Source organism: Adiantum capillus-veneris, chromosome 27, assembly GCF_014529385.1.
Source record: "Adiantum capillus-veneris isolate H3 chromosome 27, ASM1452938v2, whole genome shotgun sequence".
In the NCBI taxonomy this organism is placed as follows: Eukaryota; Viridiplantae; Streptophyta; class Polypodiopsida; order Polypodiales; family Pteridaceae; genus Adiantum; species Adiantum capillus-veneris.
The window spans coordinates 124244309-124266386 of record NC_140957.1 but is presented as its reverse complement, the minus strand read 5'-3'; the positions used below and the strand labels follow the sequence as shown (position 1 = coordinate 124266386).

Below are 22078 nucleotides of genomic sequence, written 5' to 3'. Positions count from 1 at the left end.
GAACTTTGCTCAAGATGAGTGCTCCGAACTGTGCTCAAAGTCCTTTTACTTATGGAAGGGAGAGCCTTCCGTTCCTTTAGTGAGAGAGTGCAAGTGATCACAAACAAAGTGGATAAACACTGTGAATGAAGGTGCTGAGACTGAGAGATCGAGAGAGAAGAATACGACACCAGAATGTTGTCAAACCCTCCTCCGAAGGCCCCACTCTCTATGGCAAGAGCGGTCTACTTATGATTGCACAAATCTTTACAATGCTTGGACTTGCTGATGATGTCGACGACAATGAGGACCACGACGAGACAGGCTGAAATCTGTAAATGCTAATGGCTGAAATCTGCAAATCTTTATCTGCTGAATTCTGACTCTATGTCGGGGGCGATGTCGATGACGACGGTGCGACGATGACGTGCTGAAAACGCAGATGCTGAAATCTGCGTTTTCCGGGCTGAAACTGTAAACTTCATTGGATCTGACCGTGCGGCGAGGATCTGCTGCGGAAAGGTGAGATCTGCGAGGTTCGGGGGTTCTACTGCGGGATTTGACTGCTGAAAACTGAAGACGATGGTGCTACTGTGGATTCCGTCGCGAAGAACTGCAAAACGCTAGGTCGCCTCCTGTTCCAAAAACGCTAGGGCTGAATTCTGCTAACGCTAGGGCTGATCTGTCTACTGTCGCCGTGATCTGCAAATGCAAAAACGCTAGCTGATCTGGTCCAAAAACACCAGCCCTCTGCTGTGATGCAAAAACGCTAGGCCTCTTGGGGATTCTGCTGAGAAGTTGCTTGTTGAGCGAGTGCTCCTACTGCCTCTTCTGCCAGAAAGTGCTAATTTTAGTTTTCTCATATACAAACTTAGCAAAATTGCCCTACCTACTTTCCAACAAAAGTCACTTAAAAATAATAAGTGAAAAATGTCAAAAATAGGGAAAATAGGTCTATGCACAATAAAAATGCTACTAATGGGTTCTGACTGGAATATGATGGTCATGTTGTGTGCAACCAGAGGATATGCATCTAATCTAAGTGTCTGGACATCCACGGTCTACGAACAGACTCACAAAAGTGCCATATCACTTCCTATTCTAGACTGACTTGACTAACTGAACCCTCGTCATGTTGTAGCTTGTCCACGAACACATAGGGTTGGATGTGTCACGTGACATTCCCTCCTTTTCAAAGTGAACCGAACTGTATGGCGTCGAGGGAGATCGCCAATAGCATCCGGAATCCTGGAAGGGACTCTTCACCGGCCCACTCTGATTTGTGGGTCGTGCGGTACTTGAACTTCATAAAGGTCTGCAACGCTTGCTTCCTTGGGCCGCGCCAAAAGCGACACAAAGTCTTCTGTGGCTCCTTCGACGCTTCAACTTCGTCTAGAGTCATGCTTCGTCCTTCTTCAAGAATCTCCATGGCTGAAAATTCTTGAAACCACTTCCAACACAAAAACATGAACATACCTATTCCATGTAAAGTGACTGGAAAAAAAATCTCGTCTTCCTTAAATACTGTGCATGCAATGTAGATGAACAAATAGACGGAGTGCCAAACCGTTCACCACACACACGCAAACACTGAAATCGAATCTTGTCTTTCTAATCTAAATCAATCAACTGTGGCAATTCACAATGGAAATGCCCATGCTTGGTGCTTATACTTTCTTGTGCTCGTTCTACGAATGTGTCCTGCCAAGGAAGAGACATGGAATGTGACTTCCTTACATACATACTTTTCAGCTTTACATGAACAATCCGCATACAATTGTGCTCATTCATGAGTGAAACGTGATCAACGTACAATATGTCATGCCTAGGAAAAGGGATCACATAAAGACGCTGACTAAAATACATGAAACGATCACGAATGAAACACTCGTACGATGCGTGCTGACAAATCATCCGAACACAAAGTACTTCCTGCAAGGGTTCTTTGGACCTAGGCTCAAGAGCCAAGATCGATTCTTCGGGATCTATTGAATCTTTCTGTGGGGGTTCTATGGACCTCGACTCGAGAGCCAAGATCGGTTCTTCGTGATTGATCGAATTTGCAATGAGGTTAGCTTCACTAGAGAAAGTATCAACTAACACATCATCCATATGAACAATCACCTTGATCATCATGCAAATCATCATGCTTGTGAGAAATCACATCGTGATCATCATGCAAATCATCATGCTTGTCATTGTCATCAATCATCATGCTTATCATTGTCATTCAAATCATCATGCTCATCATCATGCAAATCATGTGTGTCATGCTTGGGAGAAGAAGAGACTGAAAGAGTCTCCTTTTCCCGTTCCTGTTGCATCTGTGCCTGCACTACAGAAAAGAGACGCAACATCTCTTTCATTTGTTGGACACTCTACGCTTCATACGCTAACCATCTTTCTTCGCACTCGCGATCGAATTCGGCTTGTCTTTCTTTGGCTTCCAAGCGTTCTTGCTCGTACTCACGCTCTATGGTTGCCACTCTTTCTTCGTATTCACGATCTGTGGCTCCCATGATTTCGTCGCTTTCTAACTCCTTCTCCATCATCATCTTGTCGAAAGCTGCCATAAGATCTAGTGCAATCTTTGGCGTAGATGGGGAAGGGGGAGGGTCAAAAAAACCTCCTGACGATCTGCTGTCTACTGTCGCCGTGAATCTCAAATGCAAAAAATTTGGCTGATCTGGTCCAAAACGCCAGCCCTCTGCTGTGATGCAAAAATGCTAGGCCTCTTGGGGGTTCTGCTGAGAAGTTGCCTGATAAGCGAGTGCTCCTGCTGCCTCTTCTGCCAGAAAGTGCTAACTCTAGTTTTCTTATATACAAACTTAGTAAAATTGCCCTACCTACTTTCCAACAAAAATCAGTTAAAAATAATAAGTGAAAAATGTCAAAAATAGGGAAAATAGGTCTATGCACTGTAAAAATGCTATTGATGGAATCTGACTGGAATTTGATGGTCATGCTGTGTGCAACCAGAGGATATGCATCTAATCTAAGTGTCTGGACATGCACGGTCTGAGAACAGACTCACAAAAGTGCCAGATCACTTCCTATTCTAGACTGACTTGACTGATTGAACCCTGGTCATGCTATAGCTTGTCCACGGACACATAGGGTTGGATGTGTCATGTGACAGTTTAAGTACTTAATTAAGGATAAGTTCCTAAAATCCTTATAGCCGGGATAGTCTGCTGCTCAACTCTTTTTTTACAACTCTCTCTTGGTCTTTGGAACCGGCCCGTAGGGCGGTAGACTTTGGCTTTCACCCGAAACTTTACTTTAGAATTTAAGACACATAGAAACTTTGCAAATAAAACCTGTAACTGGAATTAACACTTCGAACACACACGGCTTGGAAGCTAGAGCGTTACCAAGCAAACGCCGACAACCTGTTGGCCCCAAAGACTTGCGCCCCTTTCAATATTTCTTTATTCTTATTGCGAATAGACGACCCGAACACTTTCACCTATCTCTCACCAAGCTATCCAAACCTGTCCATGGCTGTAATTACAGGTTTTTGACCCAATTTCGCCAGCATAACAACGGAAAACCCTATGTAGGTCAAAAGTACACGACAAGGACACTTTCCCTTGCGGTTAGGAAGCTTCTAGTGACTTGCAGGTCAATTTCAACGTGCTGTAATTCCCTGTTTTGACATTGTCAGGTGCCCAAAGCCCTATTTAAGCATCTCGAGGCTTTCCTGAGGCTCCCCTGACATTGTCTTGCAGTTTAGGTGCGAAACCTTAAACCTGCAGAAAAACACAGCAGGCTGTAATTTTCTGTTTTGGATCGTTTGGGCGGAGCGCACACGTCTACGCGTGTTTCTCATGCTCCCGCACACAATGGGACAATTCCCCTTTGAAACGGACAAGTTTTCACGCAAGAAAACTCTCTGTTTTGGCAATCCTTTGCGATGGAACTCTACGTACCTGTGGAGGATTAGCAATTAGCTAATCCAGTTCCTGTTCAGAAGGCTCTTGCCTTGGCAAACGCGAATAAAACCCCCAGAATTATACATGGTCATCTGAGAAGCCCAACTAGTGGGACATTACCAAATGTGCCAAGGGGAGAGTGAAACGAACGAGGAGAATGGACCTCCCGGCTACACAGACCGCCTACAGATACACGTTGGACGAACCACCCGACCATAGCCACCATCCGACAGCTCCCCCGTGATGGGCCAGCGTTCGAGGATGTACGCGTGTACCTGTAAGACCGAGCGTCCCATACCGGCCGGCCTCACCTCCTCGAGGTGACCTCGGACACTCCTAGCCTCACGTGCTAACCACTGGCACTCTGCCAGTGGGGGTCGATAACTGCAAATGAGGCCTTGGCCTCCCCTTTATAATAATGGCCGGCCACACTGGCCGTGTTCACACTACGTCCGCCCGGACATTGGAACCCATCCCGACGCCATATGGGCTAGATCCCCTCTCCAGTGAACGGGACATAACATACTTCCCCCCTTAAGAACCATTGATGTCCTCATCAATGAAGTGGGGATAAAGAGCCTTCAAAGCTCTAACAAGTTCCCAAGTAGCAAACCTTTCAAATTGACCCTTCCATTTAATTAAGTACTCGTCATAAGCCTTTTGGCGCGAATGACGGGTACGATGATCTAAAACTGCTTCTAGTTGTCGAGGAATATACTCAATTTGCATATCTTGCCATACGTTTTCCTCGATAGGCACAACAACGTCGGCTTCACCCAATTTCACTTTAAGGCGGTTGACATGAAACACTGGATGTACACTAACATCTGAAGGAAGAGTCAGTTTGTAGGCAACTTGGCCAATCTTCTTTGTGATCAAGAATGGACCACAATATCTAGCTGAAAGCTTATAATGCTTTCATGTTCGCATAGTCTTGGAATCCTTGGGTATCTTCAGATAGACCCATTGTCCCACATCTAGAGTCCTTTGTACGTGACACATCCAACCCTATGTGTCCGTGGACAAGCTACAACATGATCAGGGTTCAATTCAATCCAGTCAATCTAGATTAGAAGTGATCTGGCACTTTTGTGAGTCTATTCGTAGACTGTGCATGCCCAGTCACTTAGTGTAGATGCATATCCTCTGGTTGCACACAACATGATCATCAATATTCCCATCAGAATCCATTAGATTCCATCAAGGGAATTTTCTAGTGCATTTAGCCTATTTATTTTCACTTATTAATTTAAGTGACTTCCCAACAAAAGTAGGTAGGGCAATTTGGGTAAGAGAATATATAAGCAAACCAAAGTTAGCACTAAATGGAAGAAGAGGCAACGGGAGCCAAGCTCAGAAGGCAACTTCTCAGCGGAACCTTGGCAGTTTCCCCCTCCAAGCAAGATCCCAAGCCTTGGCGTTTTCTCCAAGCACCTCCCTTAGCGTTTTCTACATCAGCCTTTCCCTAGCGTTTTCCACAGCAGCACCATCGCCAGAAGACCCAGTTGCTAGAGTTTTGCAAGGACCCAGCGATAGCGGTTTTGGTAGCAGATCTGGCTGCGTTTTTGGCAACAACAGGTAGCGTTTTCAGCCTTGCAGCACAGCAGCACTTCAGCGTTTTCCAGATCGCCAAAGGGCTGCCCAATTCAGCGTTTTCCATAGCAGATCAGGCTGCGTTTTTGGTACCAAATCAGGCTGCGTTTTTGGCATCAAAACAGGCAGTGTTTCCAGCTTTGAAGAGCATCCGATCCAGCCGTGTTTTCAGCCCTAAGCACAACAGTAAATCAGCGTTTTTCACCACAGCAGATCAGCGTTTTCAGCAGCCCCGAATCAGCCCCAGATTTTTAGCAATAGCGTTTTGTGGACAACAGTTAGAAGGTTGCAGATTTCAGCCCTTAGGTCGTCGTCGCCACCGACATAGTCCCAAGTTGCATCAGTTTTCCATGCATCATCATTGTACCAGTTTGTGCAATCAATAGTAGACCACTCTCGCCGACGAGAGTGGGGCCTTCGGACAAGGGTTTTACGACGTCTCTGGTGTCATATCTCTCTTCTCTCTTCCTCTCAGTTTCATACACTTGCACGCACAATATCCACTCACTTTGTTCGTGATCACAGCACTCTCTCATTAAGAACGGAAGGCTCTCCCTTCCATAAGAACAAAAGGAACCTTGAGCACAGTTCGGAGCACTCATCTTGAGCAAAGCGCAAACATTCATTCCGTTGCACCTAACATTGGTATCAAAGCTTTGGCAGTGTTCTGTATCTGTCACCAGCGTGTGACTACTATCTATCCTTTTTGTTGATTTCTTTCTTATTATTTATTTACTTTCACTTTTTGGAAACACCCCTCGGGAAATCTAACTGCCCTGCATTGCATAGCTAGTGTGGAACTATCCAGAGGGAGTCCAGGCCTGAGGGCAAGAGAGCACTAAGGTTGGACAAAGACTATGGTTAGCCAAAGTGGGGTCATTGACTAGCCAAAGTGGAATCCTTTGCTACAGAGGCTACATTTCAATTTTGGGTGTGGCTGCAGTATACAAAGGGGGTCAGATGACCTAGAAAGATACAATGGCAGCATCTCCTAAAATTTAGGGAACTGCTATTTTGGGACCTGAAAATGTGTTTGCGTCATTACCTCCGGAATGACAAGGAGAACATTTTCTTACTCTGCCGTGAAGTCAATTGGGCAACCGGTTGGGAGATTTTTAGGCGGCAACCCCGAAACGGGAAAATGCTTGTAAATGCGCCAGGTGGCACATTCTGGTGCACTTTCCTCATGCAAGAGAAGGTGGCGCTGAATTTTAAGCTGGGAGAGGCTCATTTTCAGATTTTGTCACAGGTTAAGAGCTATGGAGTGCTTGCTTTCCCTCCTATGTACAGTGCGGTGCCAGGAGTAATGCCTTGCACGCTACGCACTGCTCTCTCTCTCCCCTATGGCAGTATGTTATGCCCCTCTAGTGGGCTTCTCAATTGACCAATGTACAGTTGTGTGGGTTCATGCGCGATTGCCGAGGCAAGAGCCTCTTGCACAGGTACTGGATTAGCTAGCGGCTAATCCCCCGCAGGTACAGGTGAATTCGGAGAGGTTTCATGCCAGAAATCTCGTCGGATTCAAAGGGCAAGTAGCCCTACAGGTGCCGGAGCTCGAGGACTTGCTACGGATGCGACCGGCACGCGAAACGGAGCCCGAAACAGTAAATTACAGCCTGCTGTGTATTTTTGCAGGTTTAGGGTTTTGGCCCTAAACGGTCCCTAATACCCCCAGGAGGTTTGGGGACGCGAGGGGACCGTTGTACAGGTGATCTTGCGCATTTTCGGGGCTGAAAACAGAGAATTCAGCGTGCTGCAGATTCTCGCCAGGTTTTGCAAAGTGCCCGTATGCATCGGGATAGGCATTCAATGCGTGGGAATACTGACTGTGAAGGGTCCTAGTACAATTATGCTGCCGAAATCCGCTGGAACAGTTGAAATTCAGCCAAGTTTGTGCGGGGCAACTTGTAGGGAACCACAGCGTTTATTCCCTCTTTTGAACAATAAAGAAATACCGAAAGGGGCGCCTAAGTTAGGGGCCAATCTGGTGTCGGTCTACTCATACAGGTGCAATCTAGCAGCCTGTATCCCTCTCCCCTTTGTTGTGTCTTGAAAGTACATGTAAAGTGGACGACAAATTAAATGCGTGAAAGCAAATAAGGTTTAAGTTTAAAGTCTACCGCTCTTTTTGGAAAGTACAGGCCGGTTTCATGGTTCCATTGCCGGGATTAAATCACTTTTTCCCATAGAAGTGAGCCTTGGTCAGTTTGGGCCTGAAGACACAGGGGATCATAGACCAGACACAGGAAATTGCAATTATGGCTGACAGACCAGATGATGTGACTGAAGAGGTTTCTTCTTCACAGGGTCAACAGACACATGAAGTGGGTGAGTCTTCAAGACCATCACAGACGGATGATGATATATTCAGGACCCAATTGGCTACTGTTGTGGCTATGTTCACACAAGTAATGCAGAACCCGAGGTTTTTAGCCTTTCTGCAACCTCCTGTTCCGTCTCAGCAAGTTGGGTCACCGGATCATATTCAAAAGCCTGTTGAGGCTCGAGCACAGGTGATTCATACTGCACAGTCAATGGAAACACCTGTACACTTGACGGAAAACATGCAGTCTCCACAACCTGTTCCTAAGGTGCAAGAACAGGTGGCTAAGATGCCAGTCTTTCAAGCTGTACCAGTTCAGCCAGCCACTTTTCAGCAGCCTATAGCTGGATCTAATAGGCAGGGAAGCAACCTACAGGCTATGCAACAGGTCTTCCCACCACCTTCAGTACACCCTGGCTATTTTGAGGTGGATCGGTATTCCAGAGCATGGTTAGTCATGCACCTAGAAATTAGTTTTACACGCCAGGAACAGTGTTCGGGGGTGCTCAAACGATGATGCCTAACCCCATGTATGGTGTCACGGGCATGCTACCAGGGTTTCAGAGCACTAAGGGCCAATTTGGGATGCCACAGGCAAATTTTGGTATGGCTGGAATTACAAATCAACAGGCAAATATGGCATTTCCAGCTCAAGTTAATTGCGGTCAGGGAACACAAATGAACCCTAACAGTGTTCCCATGTTTCAGTCACTTCCATATGACAATTTAACGTCGCTGGAGAGGCCAACTCCGTACAAAGAAGGTGGCAAAGGTGTGACTTTCACGACCTTTACAGGGTTTGATGACAGGAAGAAGGCTCTCTCATTCCTCCAGCAGTTTGACAAGGCCTATGCAGGGGGAAACTTTACAGAGGCTTCAAAGGTCCGCAAGGCAGCCACTTTCTTGACAGGGAATGCGGGACAATGGTGGACAACTTTATTGCTCCAAGGGCAAGCTCCGTCCAATTGGATTTATTTCAAGCAGATTTTTGCAGCAGCATGGTTATCTGATGATTTCGAAGCACATGTCATGACAGAATGGCACCAGCTTAATGTTGCCACTTGTAAGAATCTAGATGATTACAATCGGAAGTTTTGAAAAGCTCTACTTCGAGTAACTTTCTATGGAACAGATTGAAAAGTACTATTGTGGCCTACCCAAAGGATTGAGAAAATACTGCACGAAGACCAAAGTCGCTACTTTGACGCAGCTCATCGAGGTAGCAAACACTGACAATGGTTTGCTCAAGGGAGAAGATTGTGAATTCAATACTGGCGTCAAGGAAGGATCAGCCAAGAAAAATTCAGCCAAGAAGTATGTTCCCAAGGACGCTCCGAAAGTGACTCAGGAGCCGGCCAACGCAGGGAAAAACAAAGCTACGACTGAATCAGAAAAGGGACCAGCGAAGAAATGGAAAAGACGTTTTCCTCGCCAGTCGGAAGAGCAAAAAAAAGGTCCTGAGGTCAGAGAATAAATGCTTCATCTGTGAGCAGCCTGGCCACATTGCTTGCAATTGTCCTACAAAGAAAAGGCCAACTGATTTTGAAGACAAGGAGGGCAGGAAAGGGAAGAAGCCCATGGCTGGTCTTGTGCCAGATATGGTGGGCGACAAGCCAAATTCAGATACGAGTGAGCTTTGCAGAGCATGGGGAAAGGTCAGGGATCAAATAGTGCATATCTTCTTTGATCCAGGTGCCAAAGCCAACTTCATTTCCCCAGAATTGGCTTCAAAGATGGGAATCAGACCTGAAGAGATGGGGTATACAGCAGAGGTAGGTTTGGCATGTCTTGGCCATATAGAGGCTGTGACACCCATCATCGGAAAGTTGTGCCAGCATATCCGGTCCTATGTAGATGCTAAAGAATTTTACATCATGCCACTGGACGGATGTGATGTGTTGTTAGGTATTCCTTGGTTATTTCGTGTACAGGGAATCATGGATGCCTACAACAAAAAGATCACTGTACAGAGCAAGGGAAAGACTCACATTCTGGATGTAAAGCTTAAAGGGGAGTCTATTCCCACTGTATCAGCTTCTGCTATTACTTCTGTAATGAAAAAGCATCTTTCTGCGTACTTGGTTTTTGCACGTGAAGTGTCAAATTGTGATGAATCAAATTTATCTGTGCTAGATAAAGAAAGGTCAATGTTTTTACAACAGTATAGTGACTGTTTTTCCGATTCATTACCGTCTCAATTACCGCCAGAGAGACCCGAGGACCATGCGATAGATTTGGTGCCAGGCAGTAGCCCACCTGCTAAGCCTCCGTACAGGGTTAGTGCGGCTCAGCAGAAAGAGATAATGAGCAAAGTACAGGAGCTGTTAGAAAAAGGGCTGATTCAGCCCAGTTCATCTCCATTCTGTTCTCCAGTGTTGTTGGTGCAGAAAAAGGATGGCTCATGGCGTATGTGCATCGACTACCGTGCACTGAACAAGAATACCATCAAGAATAGGTTCCCTATACCTAGAATTGATGATATTATGGACAAATTAGAAGGAGCACCTATGTTTAGCAGGATAGATCTAAAGAGTGGGTACCATCAGATCCGCATTAGATCAGAGGATGTGCACAAGACTGCTTTTAGAACAACGTTTGGCCTTTACGAATTTTTAGTGATGCCCTTTGGTCTCACAAATGCTCCTGCTACGTTCAATAGGATGATGGACAGAATTTTCCATCCACACCAGCAGTTTGTTGGTACATTCTTTCATGACATGATAGTCTACTCAAAGAATGAAGAGGAGCATAGGCATCACTTGGCCATTGTGTTCCAAGAGCTACGCAGTCATAGGTTGCTCATCAATGCAAAGAAAAGTGAATTTTTTCAGGAAGAGATCCACTTTCTGGGACACATTGTCTCAAAGGATGGTGTCAGAATGGATCCTGCAAAAGTTGAAGCGATCAAGTCATGGCCAGATTTGAAGATGGTGCATGATGTCCGAAGCTTCTTCGGACTATGCTCCTATTACAGAAGGTTTATCCGAAATTTCGCTGAGATTGCTTCACCGTTACATGCTCTTCAAAAGAAGGCAGTCACCTTTAGATGCACACAGAAAGAGATTTCAGCTTTTAATCTCTTAAAGGAAAAGATGACTTCAGATCCAGTCATTGTGTTGCCAGATCTTAGGAAGTCATTTGTGATCCAGTGTGATGCCTACGGTAGTAACATTGGTGCAGTGCTAATGCAAGATGGTAGGGTAGTAGCCTATGAGAGCAGAATTTTGCAAGGGCCAGAGATGACCATGCAGGTCTATGAGAAAGAGTTACTGGCCGTGATTCATGCGCTCTTAAGTTGGAAACACTACCTGCTAGGTGCAGATTTCGTTGTCCAAACGGACCATCAGACCTTGCGATACTTCTTGACACAGACAAAGTTATCTGAGAAGCATATGCGATGGGCAAATATCTTGTCCATGTTCCATTTTCAGATTGTGCATGTGGAAGGCAAGAAGAACGTTGTGGCTGATGCCTTGTCAAGGAAGCCACAAATTTCAGCTATGTCAATTCCTTATCATCATGAACTTGATGATATGAGAGAACAGTATGCAAATGATGAGGATTTTGTAAGGGTCTTCGAGCAACTAATGGATGGACAACGTCATGAACACTATCTTCTCAAAGATGGGTTCATGATGATGCATGGCAGATTGTGTGTCACAAAGCCATTGCGACGCAAAGTTATGGAAGAGAGTCATGTCCCACCGTATGCATGGCATCGTGGTATCGATGGTACAGTTAAAGCGGTTGAGACATTCTTCTACTGGCCTACATTGAGAAGAGATGTGGATGCCTTTGTGCGAGAATGCCTAATTTGCCAGAAGGTCAAGTTTGACATGCAAAAGGCACCAGGGTTATTGCAACCACTACCTCTTCCAGATAAACCATGGGAAAGTATTGCTATGGATTTTATCTTTGATCTTCCGAGAACGCAGACACGAAATGATGGTATTTGGACCATTATTTGCATATTCAGCAAACAGGCTCATTTTATTCCTGTCAGGAAGAAGATAAAGCCAGATCAGATGGCACGCTTGTTTATGAGCAATATTTTCAAGTATCATGGCATGCCACAGTCGATTGTTAGTGGCCGTGATCCACGCATGACAAGTTTGTTCTGGAGAGGCTTGTTTGAGAATATGGGCACCACGCTCAAATTCTCTTCGTCATTTCATCCTCAAACAGATGGGCAGTCAGAAGAGGCAAATTCTACTGTCCTAGATCTGCTAAAGTGCTATGTGTCAGAGCATAAAGGAAAGTGGGAGCAGTATTTGCCATTGGTGAAGTATGCATACAATAATACAATGCATTCATCAACTGGCAAGGCACCTTTTGAGATAGTTGAAGGTGACAAGAAAGTTCCTCCCATACTGCATAAAAGGACAAGATATTTGAAGCAGATAAGTATGTTCAGGACATGGATGAAATGTACCAGAAGGTCAAAGTGGCCTTACAAAAGACTCAGGCAAAGCAAAAGAAAGCAACTGATCGTCACCGTCGTGAAGTAGTATATTCACTTGGTGATTGGGTGCTTTTACGCTTTGAAAAGGCAAGGTTAAAGAAGATGAAGGGCAAGGAAAGACTGTTTCCAAAGCTCAGCATGCGTTACTATGGGCCTTTTCAAGTGTGCGACATAATCAGTGATGTTGCATATAGGCTGAAATTGCCTGACAATTGGAAGATTCACAATGCGTTTCATGTGAGTCTTCTCAGACCCTATGTGGGTGATGTGCCAGAGGATATGCCGGCTGAAGATCAGCCGGAAGTCGAGGAACTTGACGAGATCTTGGTCTCCGAACAGATTTTGACACACAAAGAAAGGAAAGTGAAAGGCAAGGTTGCTAGGCGTTACTTGGTAAAGTTCAGAAACTATCCACCAATGGATGCTAAGTGGATGGAAGAAGGTGAACTTGCAGAGTCACCAACTGTGTTATCACTTTACCTTGAAGCCTTTGATTTGCAACCTACCTTCACCCCTTGAGTTTCAAAGCTACATGGATTGTCAGTGTGACAATGGCTTCTGAAAGAAATGATGTACATGGTATTTAAAGTGACTCAAATGAAATACCTGTTACATGAATGTTAGAGCTGTACAGATTGTCAATTTGGCAATTGCTCTTATGGAATGTCCAAAAGTGTGCTTGGAGCTATAGAAGTGAGTATTTCTTGTCAGTTTGTCAAGAATACAGTAATTGCTTTTATTAAAGAGTACATGTGTAACTGCATTCATAAACTGTCGGTTCGGGTATGCTCGAAAGTGTTACGGGATCCAACGTGTACTATAAGACAGTGGCGAAATGTGTAGCTACCATTTTGTCATTGGAAAGTTAGTGACTCAAAGCAATGGCAGAGTGCGAAGCTACCACTATGTCATTGGGGCAGGGTTCACACGCAGGCAATACATGTGTCGACGAGGTGTTGAATACACCAGGGTTGACAATGAGCATGTATGTGTCGTACATGTGTCGACAGGTGTTGAATACATCAGTGTTGACTGTGAGCATGTATGACATAGATGCAAACGAGGACGTTTGAGATTTCAAGAGGGGGGTATGTCACCAGCGTGTGACTACTATCTATCCTTTTTGTTGATTTCTTTCTTATTATTTATTTACTTTCACTTTTTGGAAACACCCCTCGGGAAATCTAACTGCCCTGCATTGCATAGCTAGTGTGGAACTATCCAGACAGAGTCCAGGCCTGAGGGCAAGAGAGCACTAGGGTTGGACAAAGACTATGGTTAGCCAAAGTGGGATCATTGACTAGCCAAAGTGGAATCCTTTGCTACAGAGGCTACATTTCAATTTTGGGTGTGGCTGCAGTATACAAAGGGGGTCAGATGACCTAGAAAGATACAATGGCAGCATCTCCTAAAATTTAGGGAACTGCTATTTTGGGACCTGAAAATGTGTTTACGTCATTACCTCCAGAATGACAAGGAGAACATTTTCTTACTCTGCCGTGAAGTCAATTGGGCAACCGGTTGGGAGATTTTTAGGCGGCAACCCCGAAACGGGAAAATGCTTGTAAATGCGCCAGGTGGCACATTCTGGTGCACTTTCCTCATGCAAGAGAAGGTGGCGCTGAATTTTAAGCTGGGAGAGGCTCATTTTCAGATTTTGTCACAGGTTAAGAGCTATGGAGTGCTTGCTTTCCCTCCTATGTACAGTGCGGTGCCAGGAGTAATGCCTTGCACGCTACGCACTGCTCTCTCTCTCCCCTATGGCAGTATGTTATGCCCCTCTAGTGGGCTTCTCAATTGACCAATGTACAGTTGTGTGGGTTCATGCGCGATTGCCGAGGCAAGAGCCTCTTGCACAGGTACTGGATTAGCTAGCGGCTAATCCCCCGCAGGTACAAGTGAATTCGGAGAGGTTTCACGCCAGAAATCTCGTCCGATTCAAAGGACAAGTAGCCCTACAGGTGCGGGAGCTCGAGGACTTGCTACGGATGCGACCGGCACGCGAAACGGAGCCCGAAACAGTAAACTACAGCTTGCTGTGTATTTTTGCAGGTTTAGGGTTTTGGCCCTAAACGGTCCCTAATACCCCCAGGAGGTTCGGGGACGCGAGGGGACCGCTGTACAAGTGATCTGGCGCATTTTCAGGGCTGAAAACAGAGAATTCAGCGTGCTGCAGATTCTCGCCAGGTTTTGCAAAGTGCCCGTATGCGTCGGGATAGTCATTCAATGCGTGGGAATACTGACTGTGAAGGGTCCTAGTACAGTTATGCTACCGAAATCGGGCCGGAACAGTTGAAATTCAGCCAAGTTTGTGCGGGGCAGCTTGTAGAGAACAACAGCGTTTATTCCCTCTTTTGAACAATAAAGAAATACCGAAAGGGGCGCCTAAGTTAGGGGCCAATCTGGTGTCGGTCTACTCACACAGGTGCAACTAGCAGCCTGTATCCCTCTCCCCTTTGTTGTGTCTTGAAAGTACAGGTAAAGTGGACGACAAATTAAATGGGTGAAAGCAAATAAGGTTTAAGTTTAAAGTCTACCGCCCTTTTTGAAAAGTACAGGCCGGTTTCAGTATCACTCAAGGAAAGAACCACAAGGATCACAAGAATTTTTTTTTGCTTGTTGTGGTCGCACGAACCCAAGTTCGCTTGGGCGTGTCGATTCCTAATCGTGTTTTTGAAGAGTGACAGGAATCCCAGGAAAGAAGGGCTTGTCCAGCCTCCCCTTGTGTCTCTTTTCACTCATTGAGAGCGGACCGTGCACTTAGCGGCCGGCCAATCGACGTGAGGTGGGAAAAAGCAACCTTGGTGTGAGTGCAAGGCCGCCGAGGGGTGCGCCCGCGGAAAGGAGTAGAACTCGGGTGAAGAGAAGATCCTTCTCAAACACGGTTTGCAAGCGAAAGAAAACCTCAAGAACCTCAAGAACCTCAAGAACCCAAGTTCCTCATGGACTTAAGAACCAAAGATCATAGTGCATGGTCGTCACCCGAAGCGGGATGGATACTTCGCATACAGGTGATAAGCATGAGAGAGGCGACGAAGAATTTTCCCCACCAGGAGATTTTTTCGACCCTCCCCCTTCGCCATCTACTCCACCAAGTGTACCAAACCCTATGGAGGCAATGGTCAAGCAGATGATGGACATGATGGACAAACAAGAAGCAAATCCGCTTGCTTTAGAACGTGAGCGCGACGAACGCAAAGAAAGAAAACAACAAAGAAAGGCGGAAGCGACAGTACGAAGCGCGGCCTTGGAGGCCGAGCGTGCCGCTCAAAGCGCGGCCTTGGAGATCAAGCGTGAGGCTCAACGAGAACTACGCACTCAAGATTGATTCGACAAGTACTTGCCTCGAAGTCCGAACCACCCAAAGATCGTGGGAGTTCAAGTGGCGCAAGCCACGATGCGGATTCCAACCATCCAGTCACAGAGAAGTTGACTTTCAGTAAGTATGATAGTAAGATGGATGCTACGGTTATTCATTCTTGGTTGCATCAGTTTAATGCTTACTTTGCGACAACTAAGAAGAAAGGAAATAGCAAAGTTTTGACGGCAGCTATGTACCTTGCCAGTGATGCCATCAATTGGTACCATGCATGGCAAGAGGCATAGCTAGCCGCGCACCTAGAGGAAGCCGACGAACTCACACCCCTTTCCTTCAATTGGGCTGATTTCCAAGACAAGCTCAAAGCGCGGTTTATACCACCTCAGTACCTTGCACGATTGAAGGACGATTGGCGCGCTATCAAGCAAAATGCTATGCCGGTTATGTCCTTTTCTAATCGTGTTTTGCAACTAGATATCCAATTACGCAAGTCGGATGCTGAACGCGAAGAGGCATTCCTTTATGGATTGGACGAGTATATCAAGTACGATGTCGAGATGCTCGATCCAATCGATCTCAACAAGGAGGTAGCGATTGCTCTCGCACAGGAAATGAAGCACAACAAGGGAAAGCCTAAGGAGAACAAGACTTCCACAAGTACCTTGCAGACTTCTCAGAACCCTCAGAACGGTAAGAATGGTAAGAATGATAACTCTTCTAACCAATCTTTCACTCAGAAAAGAATTCTTCCAATGAATCTAAGGGTAAGGCTAACACAATTGCTAAACCTAAGCTTACTCCAGATGAAAAGGTAGCACAAGGAATTGTAGAAGGATACATCACGTCGGAAGAGCAAAGCACTTATTCTAAGGAAGGTCGTTGTTTTCATTGTCATATTAAGGGTCACATAAAAAGAACATGTCCAAAGCTTGAATCGAATGAATCTAAAGAATCCACAGAATCCACTTCCTCTGTCAATGCAATTACTGATAACACGAGTGTGCCCCAAGTTTCTCATGACCCTCCCATTGATGATTCTCTCATTAAATGTTATGGTCGTACGTCGGGGCAACGTTTTGTCATATTGTTTGACCCAGGTAGTATGCATGATGTGATTAGTCCCTCTCTTGTCGAGAGAGCCCGCCTCGAAGTTAGTCAGAGATCTCCTATCGAGGTCTCTGGCTTTCTTCTCGGTATGGACGCTCTCATCAGGGAGGAGTGCCTTGATGTGTTGTTTGCAATTCAAAAAGCTGCCTTCACTCGAAGATTTGTTGTCTCTCCTCTCTCAGGATGTGATATGATTTTGGACATTCGATGGTTTCGTGATGTTAACCCTCTCATTGATTGGGAGGCTAACACTTTCAGTCTCAATGCCAAAAGTGATTCTCCCATTGTCATTCATGGAGAGGACATTGTTCATTCTCCATCTCTCATTGCTAATATGCAGGACAAGATTGAACAGATTCATGAGAAGGAGACTCGCTCATTCTCTTTTTCTCCAAAGCATGACACACAAGATTTGCATGATTGTGAGCAGCATGATGATTTGATTGAGAATGATAAGCATGATGATTTGGATGATAAAGACAAGCATGATGATTTGCATGATCAAGATGTGATTTCTCACAAGCATGATGAGTTGCATGAAGAAAATGTGATTGTTCACAAGGATGATGTGTGAGTTGATGCTTTTTCTGGCGAAGCTAACCTCGTTGCAGATTCGATCAATCACAAAGGATCGATCTTGGCTCTCGAGCCTAGGTCCAAAGAACCCTCACAGGAAGTATTATGTGTTCGCACGATTGATACGCACGTATTGCTCGAATGTTTCATTCGTGATTGTTTCTTGTATTTTAGTCAGCATCTTTATGTGATCCCTTTTCCTAGGCATGACATATTGTATGTTGAGCACGTTTCTCTCATGGATGAGCACGAATGTATGCGGATTTTTCAAAAAAAGCTGATAAGTATGTATGAAGGAAGTCACATTCCATGTCTCTTCCTTGGCATGACACAGTTTCCGAACGAGCACATGAAAGTATGAGCACCAAGCGTGGGCATTTCCATTGTGTTTTGCCACAGTTGATTGCTCTAGATCATAAGAGAGAGATTCGATCTCATTGTTTGCATGTGTTTGATGAACGGTTTGTCACTCCGTCTCTATGTTCATCTACATTGCATACACAGTCTTTAGAGAAGACAAGATTTTTTCCCTTCACTTTACATGGAATGGGTATGTTCATGGTTTTGTGTTGGAAGTGGTTTCAGGAATTTTCAGCCATGGAGATTCTTGAAGAAGAAAGAAGCATGACTCTAGACGAAGTTGAAGCATCGAAGGAGCCACAGTAGACTTTGTGTCGCTTTCGGCGCGGCCCAAAGAAGCAAGCGTTGCAGACCTTTATGAAGGTCAAGTACCGCACGACCCATACATCAGAGTGGGCCAGCGAAGAGTCCTTTCCAGGATTCCGGATGCTATTGGCGATCTCCCTCGACGCCATACAGTTCGGTACCAAAACCTCACTTTGAAAAGGAGGGGATGTCACGTGACACATCCAACCCTATGTGTCCGTGGACAAGCTACAGCATGATCAGGGTTCAGTTCAGTCCAGTCAATCTAGATTAGAAGTGATCTGGCACTTTTGTGAGTCTATTCGTAGACTGTGCATGCTCAGTCGCTTAGTGTAGATGCATATCCTCTGGTTGCACACAACATGATCATCAATATTCCCATTAGAATTCATCAGATTCCATCAAGGGAATTTTCTAGGGCATTTAGCCTATTTTCTCTATTTTTGACATTTTTCACTTATTAATTTAAGTGACTTCCCAACAAAAGTAGGTAGGGCAATTTGGGTAGGAAAATATATAAGCAAACCAAAGTTAGCACTAAATGGAAGAAGAGGCAACAGGAGCCAAGCTCAGCAAGCAACTTCTCAGCAGAACCTTGGCGGTTTCCCCTCCAAGCAAAATCCCAAGCCTTGGCGTTTTCTCGAAGCACCTCCCTTAGCGTTTTCTACATCAGCCTTTCCCTAGCGTTTTCCACAGCAGCACCATCGCAAGAAGACCCAGTTGCTAGCATTTTGCAAGGACCCAGCCATAGCATTTTTGGTAGCAAATCTGGCTGCGTTTTTGGCAACAACAGTTTCAGCCTTGCAGCACAGCAGCACTTCAGCGTTTTCCAGATCGCCAAAGGACTGCCCAATTCAGCGTTTTCCATAGCAGATCAGGCTGCGTTTTTGGCATCAAAACAGGCAGTGTTTCCAGCTTTGAAGAGCATCCGATCCGGTCGTGTTTTCAGCCCTAAGGACAATAGTAAATCAGCGTTTTTCAGCACAGCAGATCAGCGTTTTCAGCAGCCCCAAATCAGCCCCAGATTTTCAGCAATAGCGTTTTGTGGACAGCAGTTAGAAGGTTGCAGATTTCAGCCCTTAGGTCGTCATCGTCACCGACATAGTCCCAAGTTGCATCAGTTTTTCATGCATCATCATTGTACCAGTTTGTGCAATCAATAGTAGACCACTCTCACCGACGAGAGTGGGGCCTTCGGAGGAGGGTTTTACAACGTCTCTTGTGTCGTATCTCTCTTCTCTCTTCCTCTCAGTCTCCTACACTTGCACGCACAATATCCACTCACTTTGTTGGTGATCACAGCACTCTCATTAAGAACGGAAGGCTCTCCCTTCCATAAGAACAAAAGGAACCTTGAGCACAGTTCGGAGCACTCATCTTGAGCAAAGCGCAAACATTCATTCCGCTGCACCTAACATCCTTGGAGATCTCTTTTGATTAGCATAAGTAGTGACTCGATCACGAGCCGTCCATATACTATCCTTAGCCAATTCGAGCATTTCTTGCATGTCATACAGGAAATCACGAGCTTGGTGTTCCTTGACTTTCTCTAAGCCAATAGCAATTGGGGATTTAGGCTCGAATCCATACATCAGCATGAATGGGCTAAATCCAGTAGCAGAATGCTTGCTACTATTATAGGCAAACTCTAACTGTGGAAAATACCTTTCCCAATCAGACTGCCTATGAGAGACATAGGCTCTCAACATGTCCTCTAACGTCTGATTCATCCTCTCAGTTTGTCCGTCGGACTCAGGATGGTCAAAAGACGACATACTCAACTTCGTCTGAAGATGAGCGAACACATGTCGCCAAAATCGGCGAGTGAACTTAGTATCTCGATCACTGACGATATCCTCTGGGAGACCATACAGCTTATAAAGTTGATCGACAAATAAAACCGCCAACTCATGGCTTTTTACTGTCGACTTCGTTGATATAAACTTCGCCATTTTTGTGAGTCTATCGACCACAACCCAAATAGCGCCATTGCCTCGATTAGTATTTGGCAAACCAACGATGAAGTCCATGGAAATACTTTGCCACTTGGCATCTGGGATTTCCAATGGATGTAGCATGTCAGCTTTCCTAAGGCGCTCTGCCTTATTGACCTGACACTGAGCGCATCTCTTCACATAGCTCTCTATGTAAGAGCGCATTCTTGGCCAGTAGAAATATCGTTTGACCAAAGCCAAAGTTCTTTGGATGCCTGGATGCCTGGGTGCCCAGCGCTAGGAACATCGTGGCATTCGCACAAAATCCTTTATCGAATCTCATCCATTTCCGGCACGCAGACTATACCATTTCTGAACAATAGTCCACCTCTAATGGAATATTGTCGTTGTCTCGTCTCTCCAACACGACTCACTTGGGTCTCCGGACCACCCAAGCCTGTATGCGAGTCATGCCCCGCTTCGACCTCGTTCCATATCTTGCCAAAATGGCTATCGGAACGACATAGCCCTCGGAGAGAGAGAGAGAGAAATCCGTCGAGATTTCAGCCATAGACAAGGCATTAACCTCAAGAATCCTGTTGAGTGCATCGGCAACTCGATTGCTAGATCCTTTTCTATAACGGATCTCAAAGTCAAACTCTTGCATAAGCTCAACCCATCTAGCCTTCCGACCTCTGAGATCACCCTGATCACAGATATAGCGCAAGGAGTGATGATTTGTCCATGCAACAAACGTAGAGCCATACAAGTAGTGCCGCCATTTCCTCAGGGCATGGACTACAACGTAAAGCTCCTTTTCATACGTTGGATAACGCATCTCAGCGTCAGAAAGCTTCTTACTTTCAAACGCGACAGGACGTCCATCCTGGTATAATGCCGCACCAATAGCATAATCACTAGCATCCGTTTCAACCACAAACGGTTTGCTAGGATCCACAATGTGCAATATTGGCGCAGTAGTCACCAAGTGCTTTAGTGTCCGAAAGCTCTCGTCAAGACGCTCATTCCAGACAACAACGGGATTACCTTTACGATGAGGACCCGAAGTCTTCGGCCCTTTCATCCCTCCTTTTAAAAGTTGCGTAAGCGGAGCAGCAACTTTAGAGTAATCCTTGATAAACTTGCGAAAGAATCCAGTAAAGCCTAAAAAGGACTTTCCTTGGCGTATATTCTTCAGAATGGGCCAATTTCGCACTTTATCCAATTTTTCAAGGTCGACGCGAATTCCATCGCGAGTAATGATGTGACCCAAGTACAGAAGCTCTCTCTTTCATAATTCACACTTAGAAGCCTTAGCATAAAGCTTCTCAGTTCTCAGTGCTTCGAGAACAGTGTGTATATGCACTAGGTGCTCAGACAAACTTCGGCTTTAGATCGAGAAATACAACAACGAAGTTGCCTAAAATTGGTCTCAGGAGATCATTCATCATCTGCTGGAACGTAGTTGGAGCATTGGTCAAACCAAAAGGCAAGACCAAAAACTCGTAGTGACCATAACAAGTATGGAAGCCTGTCTTAGGAATATCTTCCAGTTTGATCCGTATCTGATGATAGCCTGATCGCAAGTCTATCTTCGTAAAATACAACGCTCCATGGAGCCGATCTATCAGATCGTCCATGCGCGGGAGCGGATATTTGTTCTTGGCAGTGAGCTTATTCAATCCCTTGTAATCGATGCAGAAGCGCATAGTGTTATTCTTCTTTCGAGAAAGTAACACTCGCACTCCCCACGGGGACTTACTTGGTTGAACAAAACCCCTATCGAGATAATCTTTCAGCTGCCGCTGAATCTCGTCCTCTTTGGTTTTACTAAACCGATAGGGTTGCTTTGAGAAGGGTTGGCTACCAGCCACCAACTCAATGCCATGATCTACTCCTCTCGAAGGCGGCAAGCCAGGAGGTAGATCATCAGGAAAAACATCCTCGAAATCAGTTATGATTTCTCGGATAAGGTTGGATTCGTTGGAATCCCCAAGTTCAACAGAAGAACATGAAACATTTTTACGAAATTCAGTGACAGAAGTACCAAGCACTAATGAATCAAACCAAGCAAATGATATACATTGATAAAAGTCAACATCAGAAGACTTTATTTCTTTATACATTTCCAAAGCAGTAACAACTGGTATGGCAAAACCATTATTTACAGACTTCTGATTACAA

At 45.3% G+C, this 22078-nt stretch overlaps 2 protein-coding genes across 3 annotated transcripts in view; one reads left to right on the top strand and one right to left on the bottom strand.

Annotated features, from left to right (window-relative positions):
* Nucleotides 1–22078, bottom strand: part of LOC147422710 (Small nuclear RNA activating complex (SNAPc), subunit SNAP43 protein) — an 89994-nt gene that overhangs the window by 58098 nt on the left and 9818 nt on the right. The window lies entirely within an intron of this gene.
* Nucleotides 1–22078, top strand: part of LOC147422711 (uncharacterized) — a 33198-nt gene that overhangs the window by 7044 nt on the left and 4076 nt on the right. The window lies entirely within an intron of this gene.